This window comes from Heteronotia binoei, chromosome 3, assembly GCF_032191835.1.
Source record: "Heteronotia binoei isolate CCM8104 ecotype False Entrance Well chromosome 3, APGP_CSIRO_Hbin_v1, whole genome shotgun sequence".
In the NCBI taxonomy this organism is placed as follows: domain Eukaryota; kingdom Metazoa; phylum Chordata; class Lepidosauria; order Squamata; family Gekkonidae; genus Heteronotia; species Heteronotia binoei.
The window spans coordinates 155,189,062-155,201,874 of NC_083225.1; the positions used below are offsets into that span (position 1 = coordinate 155,189,062).

General features: G+C 44.4%; 1 protein-coding gene across 3 annotated transcripts in view; it reads left to right on the forward strand.

Annotated features, from left to right (window-relative positions):
• Window positions 1–10,583: 10,583 nt before the first annotated feature.
• Window positions 10,584–12,813, forward strand: part of LOC132568640 (uroplakin-1b-like) — a 54,847-nt gene continuing 52,617 nt past the window's right edge. For 2 of the 3 annotated variants that reach the window (XM_060234662.1, XM_060234663.1), the window contains exon 1: window positions 10,702–10,853. The gene's annotated coding sequence lies outside the window, so the exon portion shown is untranslated. The other variant, XM_060234664.1, reaches the window with a different exon arrangement.

The window sequence follows — 12,813 nt, forward strand, 5'->3', positions numbered from 1 at the left end:
CAGAGGGGCTGTCGCATCACCTACTGCCTGGTCCTTTTTTGCTGGAGATGCCAGGGATTGGATCTTCTGCATGCAAGGCAGATCCTCTGCCACTAAGCTGTGACCCTGTCTTGTTGCCCCAGCCCCGTTTTAGCTCTAACTTTCACACTAGTATATTTCTCAGAGATGGTGTACATAGATGTCCCTTAGAAGAAGGTGAGAAAAATGCACTAAATGTACAAAATAAACAGCTAAGTGGTGGAAACTGGGAAATACAATAGATTTTGCTAGGGCTCTTTTTGTAGTAAAAGTCCAGCAGGAACTCATTTGCATATTAGGCCATACACCCCTGAGATCACCATTGTTTCACACAAGAGGGTTTTTTGTAGGCAAAGCCCAGCAGGAACTCATTTTCATATTATGCCACACCCACCAATGCCAAGCCAGCCAGAACTGCATTCCTGAGCTTTCCTGCTAAAACAAAAAACAAAAAAACCCTGGATTTTACATTTTTTACAATGCTTGAAGAGGGTTTTTAAACCACCAGACCTGGTATTTTAAGAGATCACCATGTCTCAAGCATACTTTTAACTACTGAAACGTGTTTTTTTGTTTTTTAACATACTTAAGCAGGGAGCTAGAGGAACATTGTTCCTATCAATTCCAGTTCATTTCATGCACATTTCATCTTTGAGGAAAGTCTGTTGCAGTTATGAGCATCTGCTGCTCCCTACTGGTCAGCTGGAATAATTCAGCAAAAAAAGTTTATGGAATACAATTTTCTAACCCAGAAGATGTCAGTTCAAAGGGGAAGGGAAACCTCCAAACTTTAATCAGCCTTGCTGGTCATCAAGTATTGGTGGGCTTCAAATAGTTAAATCATTGATTTAGTAGAAATGCAGCAAAAATACATTAATCTCAATTGAAGTGAGCTGATATAAAGCAAAGAAAAAGAAAATTCTAAATTCGAGTAATTATTAATAGTAAAAATGTTATGCAAACATAAACACTAATATGGCTATACTCAACAGTTCCTTTTGACTTGTAGCTGTGCCTCTTCAGTTTTAATGAAAGTGTTAATCATATGCTTAAATCTCTTCCACTGAAATCAAGAGACTGAATTAAACAGACACATATATGTGCACATAGACACTACATTTGTATCCTGTTCTTCCTCCAAGAGGCTCAGAAAAGGCATACAAGCAATAAAGATAAAACCCAGTTTATTTTTTTTTTTAAATAGGCCTGTTTCCTAGCACTCTATTCAGCAACGTCTAAAGAGCTTGGACTAGATGGCCCTGCAGGTCCCTTCCAACTCTATGGTTCTATGATAAATTAAATATCTCTTCCATTATAAGAACAGTCACCAAAGTGGAAGAATGCTACATATGCTGGAGGAAGGCGCCAAGATTTACTGAGCAGAATGGCAGGGCTGGATCCAGCAGAGGATTTGGGGGGAAGGGGAGGCTATTTTTGCTGATTCTTCCCTCCTGCTACAGACCGCCAACTCTTCCTTACTGCTGTTCCTGGGAGACTTCCCTGGCCATCTGAGGCGATATGGGGTAGGGGCTGCACTGGAGCAGGAGGGGTAAGGTAAGAAAGTCACTGTTGGGTGAAAATGGAAAAACTCTGACAGAGGACCAGATAGGGTTGCCAAGTCCAATTCAAGACATATCTGGGGACTTTGGGGTGGAGCCAGGAGACACTGGGGGCGGAGCCGGGAGCAAGGGTTTGACAAGCATAATTGAACTCCAAGGGAGTTCTGGCCATCACATTTAAAGGGACAGCACACCTTTTAGAATGCCTTCCTTCCATAGAAAATAATGAAGGATAGGGGCACCTTCTTTTGGGGCTCATAGAATTGGACCCCCTGGTCCAATCCTTTTGAAACTTGGGAGGTATTTTGGGGAGAGGCACTAGATGCTATATGGAAAATTTGGCACCTCTACCTCAAAAAACAGCCTTCCCAGAGCCCCTGACACCCGTGGATCAATTCCCCATCATTCCCTATGGGAATCGTTCCTGGAGGTGCATGATGGCTGTGGGGGTGGAGCTTCCCCCACCGGCCAGCTGGCTGGGGGAGGGGGGAAGCCTGTAAAACCAGGGGATCCCCCGCTGGGACCTGGGGATTGGGAAGCCTAGGACTGAAAGAAAGGAAAAAGGTTTGTTTTGCTTGTTTCCCCCCCTAAAGAGAACAGGCCGATCTAGTAATGGTAGTAGGCAAGGCATGTTGTCTGGGCTGCTGATTGACATGGACAGAGAAGTTGGTGAGAGGCCCAGGCTGCTCTGGATGAGTACAACCCCACCGCACAGGCCAGATTATGTATGACTGAAAATGCCCACAGAATTTTTCTAGAGAGCTTTCCAAGCCTTTGTCATCTTCAAGACCTCTTGGAGAACAGACGATGTTCCACAAGACTGGAGGAGAGTGAATATTATCTGAATCTTCAAAAAAGGGAGAATGCAGGAAACTACAGGCTAGTTAGTCTGACCTCTGCCCCAGGGAAGATACTGGAGTCTGGAGCAGATTTTAAAGGGGCCAGTCTACAAGCATCTGAAGGACCACTTTGTGATACAGAGAAGTCAGAATGGATTTGCCCCCACCAGGTCCTGCAGACCAGCCTCATGTCCTTTTTTGATTGAGTGATGGGTTTACTGGATTGTGGGATTACTGTTGATGTTGTTTACCTGAATTTCATTAAAACTTTTGAAAGGGGTCCTTATGTTTGATGGTTAAACTGGAGAACTAGGATAGTTAAGTGGATAGGCAACTGGCTGGAGAACTTTACCCAAAGAGTAGTTGTCAATGGCATTTCACCTGACTGCAGAGGAGTCCAGTGGGGTGTCACAGCTTGGTTCTGGGCCCACTACTCTTTAATATTTTTATATATGATCCAGATGGGGGGAGGAGTTGGACTATTCATTAAATTTTCAGATGGCACCAAATTGGGAAGAGCAACAAAGACACCAGAAGATGGAATTCAATGAGAACTGCACACACTGGAAACAAATAAGATACAAATAAGATGCAACTCAATAAGGACTAAGTGAAGAGTTCTACGTGCATATTGGAAGGAGTATACACTTCTGGGTAGCAGTGTGTGTGAACAAGATATTGGGTTACAGGTGGACTGTAAGTTAAGAGTCAGTTTGGTGTAATGGTTAAGTGTGCAGACTCCGATCTGGGACAGTCGGGTTTGATTTCTCACTCCTCCACCAGCATCTGTTGGTATGACCTTGGGTCAGTCATAACTATCTCAGCGCTTTTCCTCAATAGCAGTTCTTGGAGAGCTCTTTCAGCCCCACCTGCCTCAAAGAGTGTCTGTTGTGGGGAGAGGAAGAGAAAAGAAATTGTAAGGAACTCTGAGACTCCAAGTGAAGGATGGGAAGTGAGGAGCAGGATATAAATTCAATCTCCCCCTCCTCCTCTAAATATGAGCAGTCTGTGTGATGCAGCAGCAAAAGAGGCTGTTGTGGAGTATGGTTGGGGTGTGTCAACAGAGGCTTAACATCCAAATCACAAGATGCCATAATCCTGCTGTACACTGCACTGGTCAGTCTGCACCTGGAGCAGTTCTGGACGCCTCACTTAAAAAGATGTGGACAGAATGGAGCGGGTGTAGAGGAGAGTGGCAAGGATGATCAGGAGCCTGGAGACCAACCCCTGTGAGAAAAGGCTGAGGGGCTTAGGAATGTTCAATCTGGATAAGAGGAGGTTCAGGGGGGACACAATTGCTCTCTTTAGGTATTTGAAGGACTGTCACTGAAATGAGTGTTCTTCTTGGCAGCATAAGCTAGGACTTGCAATTATGAGTTTAAATTAAGGGTGGAAAGATACTGCCTGGATATTAAGATATCACAGTTAAGAGTAGTTCATCAGTGGAATCAACGGCCTAGGGAGCTCACTGTCCTCAATGGAAGTCTTCAAGCAGCGGCTGGACACACGTTTCCCATGGATGCTTTAGGCAGATCCTGCACTGAGTAGGATGTTGGACTGGATGGCTTGTACAGCCCCTTCCAATGCTATGATTCTATGCTGATAGAAATCCTTTCCACAAGAGGAAAATTTTAGTTGCTCCCAGCTATAAAAAGTCAATTCTGACTTTCTTTCACATGTATAATGTGAGAGAAGTCATTCTAATAGAGCACTCTAATAGAGGTGAGCTTTACGTCAGAAGATCGTGTATGGGATATACACCCATTCACACAAAAATGCCAGGCTCCCTCAAATCTTTGTGATGCTTCAGCATGACCTCTCTCTATGACAACATTGTTTCTGAGCTGTGCTTTACCTGGGTTCTAGAACTGTGTGGTAGCCTTTCAAAAATTGAAAACAGACGTACAGCTCAAGGCTGTGTTGTGACCCTGCCACCTGTAGAAGACTATATTGGTAGGAAACCACCAGAAGAACTGGATCAGGTAAATGAGGCTTCTGTCTTTCCCCTTTTTGTTTCTGGTTTCTATGTGGCCTCTCCATATAGTAGCTGTTACTGTATAAAGACCAAATCAGGTGTCTGTGACAAGATAAACCATCCATTACATACATACAATTACCTATTTGCTGGATGCAAAAAGTTAACTGAGCTGTTAGTGCCAGATTATGGGTTGGATCCAGCCAGCTTTTTGCTCCATCTTGTGCAATTCATCCTAGTTACAGCCCTTGTCTCGCATGGCTTTTGCCCATGCAGGTCTAATGATCCCCAACATAACATTTTTAGTGGTCAGAGACCCCCTCCACCATGCAATCACAGCCAACTTATGGAAACCCTGTAAGGCTTTGATGACAAGAGATTTCAGAGGTTAACCAGAGCCTGTCTTTGCATAGCAACCCTAATATTTAGATGTTCACTCATCCAAATACCAGCCAGGGCCAACTCTGCTTGGCTTCTGAGATCTGATGAGATCAAGGTAGCCTGGCCTATCCATGTCAGAGCCTCCACCTATTACCACCAGCAAAAAAGCCGGCTGAATGCAACCCAATTGCTTCTGATCTCCATTCAACATGTGCTGTAGTTATCGCAAGCAGGCATGGGCAGAGACCTTTAAAAGAAGCCATCATGAGTATGGGACAGCTGATGGACTTGAGATTTCTACCTGCTGCCCCAAGAATGGACCCTCAAAACTGAGTCTCAAAGCCAAAGCTTGAGATCTGGCAACCACGTACATACGTTTTCCACACCATGTACATCATTTGTGATGGCCGCAGAGAAATGCTCCTTATGGAAGTTGCTCATAACATTGTACATGTAGTATATTAGTAAAAATAAGACTGTGTCAACTTCACACATCCTGTTGCATGTTGTAGGTATGTCTTGTACTCACTAATACATACAGTAGCCCTTAGGTGTCCAATTGCACACAGAAATGTTGTTCAGTTTAAATGAAAACATTTGCACCTCTTCAAAATGACAGTTGTACAGATAGCATTTCCAGTCATGCCTATGTTCATTCCTAAGCATCTGTTTTATAAATATTATTGTCATTTAAAGTTAACACAGACAAATACTAAGCGGAACTCCGCTCTCTCTCTGTGTTGTTCATGTTGTTGCATTTAAAACAGTGATATTCAGAGTTTTGTATGCTAGGCGCTCGACTACAGGAACCATGTCAGTTTTAGATACAGTCTAAAGGGGCAGTTATGTCAGTGGGTTACTATGAAAACCACAAAGTTTTGTGGCACCTACTGCCAGGTTTATTGTGGCATAAATACCATCAGGTTTAGTGTGGTTTTGTGAGCCACAGCCCATTTCTTGAAATTCTCAATGGGTTATCCTCAGTTAACATTTCATGCAGATTGTATATGGGCAAGAGTATACACCATGCATCATAAGAAATAGGTTCTGACTCACACAAAATCTTGTGCCCTGATAACATTGTTAATCTTTAAGGTGCCACAAGTTACTTTTTATTTCAAATAAACACTTTAATACTACACACTCCCAATGAAACTAGCATCTTCAATATAAAGTACAATCTCTGTTTTATTTAATGTATTTTTTCCCAAACCGATGAACACAGAACCGATTATGCTTAATAGAAAGATGCACTTCCATTTCCCAGTGCTGAATCTAGTTTTTCAAACCTTGCTAGCTCCCTGCTGTTCAGAGACAAAAAGACCCCTTAATACCTATTTCAGTCTCTGTTGTCAACAGAATGCAGTAACTGCAAGTAGGTTTATCATAACTTGGACTATAGCCGGTAAGATCTCTGCAATGGAGAGGAAATTGTAGGGGCAAACTACGGAATAGTTTTTAAAGAGTTGAGTCCAGGTTTCCCATTCAAAATCCATGCTGGGGGAGATTATTTCCCTGATTTTGCTGTTCCACATGCACAAATACTTCACATGGAGCAGCAAAATCAGGGATATAACTACCTCTCAAATAGCTTTTGTGCAGGAAAATGGCTTGGCAGAAGGACAGGAGCCTTTCCTCCCTGCACTTCACCAGTCCAAACCCCTTTGGACTCTCTCCTTTTTAATAAAAAGAAGTCATTCCCCACAGCTGCTGTGTGGCTGCAGGGAACACAAGTTGGATTTGGGGAACCTGGACCCAGGTCTTTAAACACTGTAATGTTTAGTTTGGCACAGCAACCCCATTTCTATTTCCAAATAGTCCAGATTTGCGAGATATTACATTTTGGGTTTGTGCCAAAGTATATTTTTTTCCAAGTGATAAGGAGATGAAATAGGGCTGTCAGCCTCCACGTGGGGCCTGGAGATCTCCCACTTTTACAACTGATCTCCAGCTGGCAGAGATCAGCTCCCCTGGAGAATATGGCTATCTTGAAGGGTGGACTCTGTGGCATCATAACATGCTGAGGCCCCTTCTCTCCCCAAACCCCACTCTCTCCTGGATCCATCCCCAGTCTCCAGGCATTTTCCAACACAGATCTGGCAACCCTAAATGTTCATATTCCTTCATGTTCTGCTACAGATTTACCTGAGGTACCACTTGTTCATTGCTGAAGGTACAGAATTAAACACAGCTTGTTTTTCAAGATATTTGTGAGAACTAATGGAGAGCCAGAGCCACAGACTGGGTATACATTATTACCATGAAACAAAGGATACATTCCAAGTTATCAGTTCAAATTATTTGTCAGAGCCTAACCAGACAATATGATGCAGTTCTGTATGAAGAGTCATTTATTAAACTAACTCATCAGCCATTTGGAAGCCAATTCAGATCAGTGGTATGTGGGGAGAAATGGGAGGCTCAGCCTTCATATAGTGTCATTTCCCCAATCCAAAGTAGTTCCAGGAAGATGCCATTTGCCCTACTGGGAAAACTCATGTATACTGATGACAGTATAAAAAAAATAATGAAAACTCCTGATGCAGAGCACCCAGCAAATTGTCTGGTTAGACAGGGTATAATATAGTGGTTTCAACACATGGAGATGCGGTTATAGCGAACATAGCTCTCTTTATTCAGTGCAGCATAGTATCGGCTGAACTCTTAAGACTGGCAAACTGGGTCAGTGGGGCCAACTATATACATACAGTTCAAGGTTCCCATGCTAGGACACCACTGCATCATTTAAACCAGCAGGGGGGCCGTGATTGGAGCAGGGCAGCAGACAATTGGATCCTACTGCCCATTGTTCCTGAGCCCCCAAGCTCAGTCCTAAAGGCTCCAATGAGCCAGGCAGAAATACAGGTACAGATATCATTAGTCCACATGCACAACACAGGGTCAGTTAATTTATATGTGGGACTTTCTTTGAAACTGATCTAGAACCTTTAGCTAGTTCAAAATGCAGCAGCAAGGCAGCCAGTGATATAGAATTTCCAGGCTTTATTCAAAGTGCTGGTTACCAACTTGAAATTCCTAAACAGTCTGAGCCCACTTGTGGAATACCCTCCCTGCTGGAACCAGATCTGCTAGCCTTCTGTCAAAAGGCACTTGACATCTTGCTTTAAAGACTTAGGTAACAACTTAAATGATTCACAATGGAAATTTATCTTCACCCAAGGCACTACCTTTATAGTTTGCCTCTCCTTTAGAGAAAACCTGCTGAAAATGATTTACAGGTAGCATTTAACTCTTTTAAGGTTGGCAAAGATCTATAAGACTGGTACCAGCATATGCTGGTTCTGTAAAGAAGATAAAGCAGACTTCTTTCACATGTGGTGGACATGCATATGTTCTCCAGCTATTAGAAACAAGTGGAAATTATATTGGGTTGGAAAAACAAATCCCTTATAAACCAGAGAGACTTTGAGGGGCTCAAGGTAGAAGACAGAAGGTTCCACTTAGCCCACTTTCTTATTGGAATTCAATACTGGCCTGTAACAGCTGACCTTCAGCCCCATTTTGAAGTTATACTGCTGCTACTGTGACACTTAATATCCCATTCTATTTTTAGCTTTAAAATTGGTATTTGGTCAAATATTTCCTGTCTTTTTAATGCCATGGTATGTTAATGTGGCTTGCATTGTGATATTGTTCGGATTTATTTGGAACCCATCTTGACTGTACTTTGGATAGCGCAGTTAATAAATAAACAGACCATAAATATGACATTCACATTTTGCCACCTGAATGGACATACATCTCCCTCCAAATGCTTGGGAACATACAACCAATGTGTTTGGCACATATCTGCAGATTGTTTGGAAACATCAATCTCCCATTTGCACTTTTCGTGTATAGATAGCAAAACATGGCAGCCACAAGAAGTGCGAACTGGATGTTAGGAACAGATTTATTGATCTGCTTGCACTCCAAACCCCACAACTGAAGTAGCTACAAAAATAAGTTAATAAAATAGCATAAAATCTTGCCCCTCCAGAATGACAGCATTGTATGAATGCAAGCTGAGTATCTTAAAGGGAATCACTAATGAGATCTGGAGTTAGGCTGTGAATAAGCAGCTAGGAAGCAGTTTCAGGTGAAATATGTTATTCTGAAATTCTCCCACTCTTGGTTTCTTGGAACTTTACAAGGCATAAACTTACTTTCCCTTAGTTTCATATCTAAAACTATTTGATGGTCAGTTTACGCAAAAAGGAATATTCCTCCAGTCTTTCATATTCTGTCTCTAGGGCTCCAATCCTAAAGACAGTTTCCTGGAAGTAAGCCCCACTGCATAACATAGGATGTGCTTCTACGTATACATGAATAGTATTGCTCCCTATCTCTCTTACCTGTATGAGCATCAAAGGTACTAAGTGAGATGGCTAAAGTAGTAACAAAGCATCACTTTTAACTCTGAACTTTTCATTCGCTTTATTTCTCTCTCTTTCTTATTATATCAGCATACTGCTTTAGTGCACCCTGTAAAATGTCAGTGAGATAATGCTATCGTAAATTTTCAGGACAAAGAAATATATTCCTTAATAAATAAAAAATCCAGGTTTTTATCACAGTCCTGGATATTACTGAACCATTTTACAGAAACAATTTTAAAAGAATTATATAAGTAACAATTATAAATCTATAAAATTCACAAGATATAAAATTTATAGGGTATTGCTTTTTAAAATGCGCAGCTGTACCAGTTCCCTTTCCATTTTTTCCTTTTGTTCTGTTTTATCTACAATTCCTTAGAATTACTGAGCATAAAAAGGTTTATTCCTGTTTCATAAATACAATTCAGTTTTGTAGCTGCACATTCCTGGTTGATTTGTGTAAAATTCCAGAGAATACTGGACATGACTCATCCTTAAAACCACCTACTGTAATCTCCAGCAGTGATGCAGAATCCACTGCATTCATGATTTTACCAGGCTGTTAGTCTTCAATAATCCAGATGATGTCATTCTGAAGCACAGTGAACACAGTTGAGTTTAGGACAAGGATGAAATTATGGCCACAGTCCTACGCACATTTAAAGCCTACAGTAATCCAGATTGGCATGTGGGTCAAGCAATGGGGAGTGCCATATAACAGAACAAAACACAATAATTGCCTTTTGATACTATTGATAAAAATCTGAATTTCTGGGCATTGTGACAGCTATATAAATACCATATTCCTTAGTTCAAGTACTTTTAAACCGCTGTGTGCTTCCCTATCTCAATTTCCTTCAGCTCCCATGGTGACATAGGGGAAATTTTTCCTATTAAGGAGCAATAATATCTAACACTGTATCACTGCATTGGCCAGAGACGCCCATTTTCGTAGCATCCATATATTCAGTACGTAATATTCTGTGTTGATGTCCCAGCAGCTTACAATACCGAAAAGGTGGAGGATGAAGTCGCGAGAAAAATAATATAATTGTAACAATACTACACTGCTCGAACTTTAATTCTCTTCTATGCCTTCATGTTACAAGCGTATCACAATTACCTCCATACATTGCTAGCCGATCCAAATAGGAGGAACCTGAGATTAAAAATGAACTGCTGTATGTTGTTGTCCTTTTTAAAATTAAATGGAATTCTATCATTTCGACGCTCCCCCTTCACAAAACAACTTATTAATACAGACCAGTAAAACAGACAGACACACACCCTTCGCACGAGTTAAAAGACTAAAGGAGCTGGAAGGAGGTCCCTGAGCAAACTCCAGACTTCCACCCCTTCAAATCAATGGTTTCAACGCACGCGATTTCCCACCCACCCAACAATAAAATGTTCCTCCAAGGTACCGGTGCTCGGGGTCCAATCACGTAACTCAGAACTGGGCTTTCACCGCCTCGCTCCCTCCTTGACGAATCCGCAACCGCGCTAACTGAAAGGGGGGAGGAAAAAGAAAGTAAGCCGGTTCTCATGGCAACTGTGGCGTCTTACCCCTCCCCGACCAGTCCCCTACGGATAGCGTTGAGAGGCAAAATAGAGCTTTGGGGCGGCGGCCGATGCAAAGCGCCTTAACTCAGAGATGGCGGGGCTCGGGGAGCTACAGAAGCAGGGCTCTCTGGAGGGTCAGGTGAGGGGCTCACTCAAACCGTCGGGAGGGGGGTAAGGCTTGGGCAGGCCCCTAGCTACGAGGGGGCCTGTGGGGGCACAGCCCTCTTGACTTCTGGAAGAGGCCCCCTGACTCTGGGGCCCCAACCAGCCCCTGGGGCTTCTGCCATGGCTGCAGGGCAGTGCAGAGGTGGCTTCTGGAGTGGGGAGGGGGGCATAAGCAGTCCCAGCCTCTGGCCTGAGTTAAAGGGCCTCCGATCAGCTGTTTCACGGACCCTTTAATTTGAGGGGGCTCGGGGCCCCTTCTGCTGCCGGCTGACGGGCTGTTTTAGTGGCAGGGAAGGGAAGGTGTGGCGAGCTCACCGCTGCCCTCTCTTCCCTACCAGTGCCCAAGTTAAGGGACCACAAAACAGCTGATCCACGGGCCCTTTAACTGGCTGGGGGCTGCTTCTGCTGCAAAGGGCATTACTTTTACTGGTGGGGAAGAGAGGGCAGCGGTGAGCTCGCTGCAGGCCTCCCTTTCCTGCCACTAAAACAGCGCGTGGGCTGGCAGCAGTCACAGCAAGCAGAGGGAGGAGGAGTGGCCAACCGGCAGCAGTTGCGGCGTGCGGGGAGGAGGGGCGGCGAGCGGGGGAGAAGCGCAGCAGCGGGGGGGGGGTGGGGGGGTGAGCAAGCGCCGTGGAGGGTGGGGGCGAGCGGAGCGCCGTGGCTGGGGGGGAGTTGCCTGCCTAGGGCCTATTCGCCCTAGAGCCGCTCCTGGAAGCAGGAGCAACCCCCACCCCTTGCTACTTAAAGGGCCCGTGGATCAGCTGTTTCGGGGGCCCTTAACTCATGCAGGGACCTGCTTCTGCTGCCAGCCTGCCTGTTATTTTACTAGTGGGGAAGAGAAGGTGGTGGTGAGCTCACTGCAGCCCTCTGTTCCCTGCCACTGAAACTGTGCGTAGTCCCCAGCCCCTGCACAAGTTAAAGGGCCTGCAAAACAGCTGATCCATGGGCCCCCAGCCCAAAAGCAAGTTGGTTGAGGTGAAGGGCTGTGGCGAGAGAGAGGGGGGGGGGGGCAGGCAGGGAGGGAGCCACTAGAGGGAAGGTTGTTTGGGGCACTGGGTGGGGCATCAGTCCCCCCCCCCCCCGGAAAAATGTAAATGCCCCCCAACCTTCCAAATTCTGGCTACCGCCCTGGGCTCAGGGGAACCAGAGCTTCTTAGAAGACACCCTAAACGTTCCTTCTAGCTCCAACGCCCTCCCCTGCCCTCAGCAAACCTTCGTCTGTAGGTAAAGGACTAGAACAGGGGTGGCCGGCTGTTGCTCGGGAGCCACATGTGGCTCTTTTACACATATTGTATGGCTCTCAAAGTCACCACTACCCCGTCCCATTGTCTGCCTTGGAGAAAACATTTATCTCTTTAAATCACTTATCCAAGCCAAGCAAGCCGGCTGCTTGGAGAATGCATTTCAAGTTAAAGTTGCTTTCTTTCCACTTCTCCCTCCCTATCTGCCTTCCTTCCTTCTCTCAAACGTCTGACATTTATGTCTTGCGGCTCTCAAACATCTGATGTTTATTTATGTGGCTCTTATGTTAAGCAAGTTTGGCCACCCCTGGACTAGAAGGTGAGAGACCTTGGTTAAAAGCTTGCTTCTGCCATTAGGTTCTGGGACTAGTCAGTCTCTCAGACTATTGTGCCTCAGGGCTGGTTTTGAGGATAAGATGGAGGAGTTAGAGCTACTTCCTGAGAATGCATATTCTTCTGCATATACACATATTGAAAAATTCTGATGGGAACCCAGTGGGATGATCCACGCATAAAGTTTGTAATGTAATTTTTACATGGATGCCTCATGAAGACATTTTGTAGCCTTCCTATGCCCAAGTGTGGGAGTGAATGATGGTGGGGGGGAGGGAGAGAGAGAGAGATAAGGTACCATTTTGAAGGGAACTTTGCATATGGTTGCCAGGTCTGTGTTGGAAAATACCTGGGGTTTGG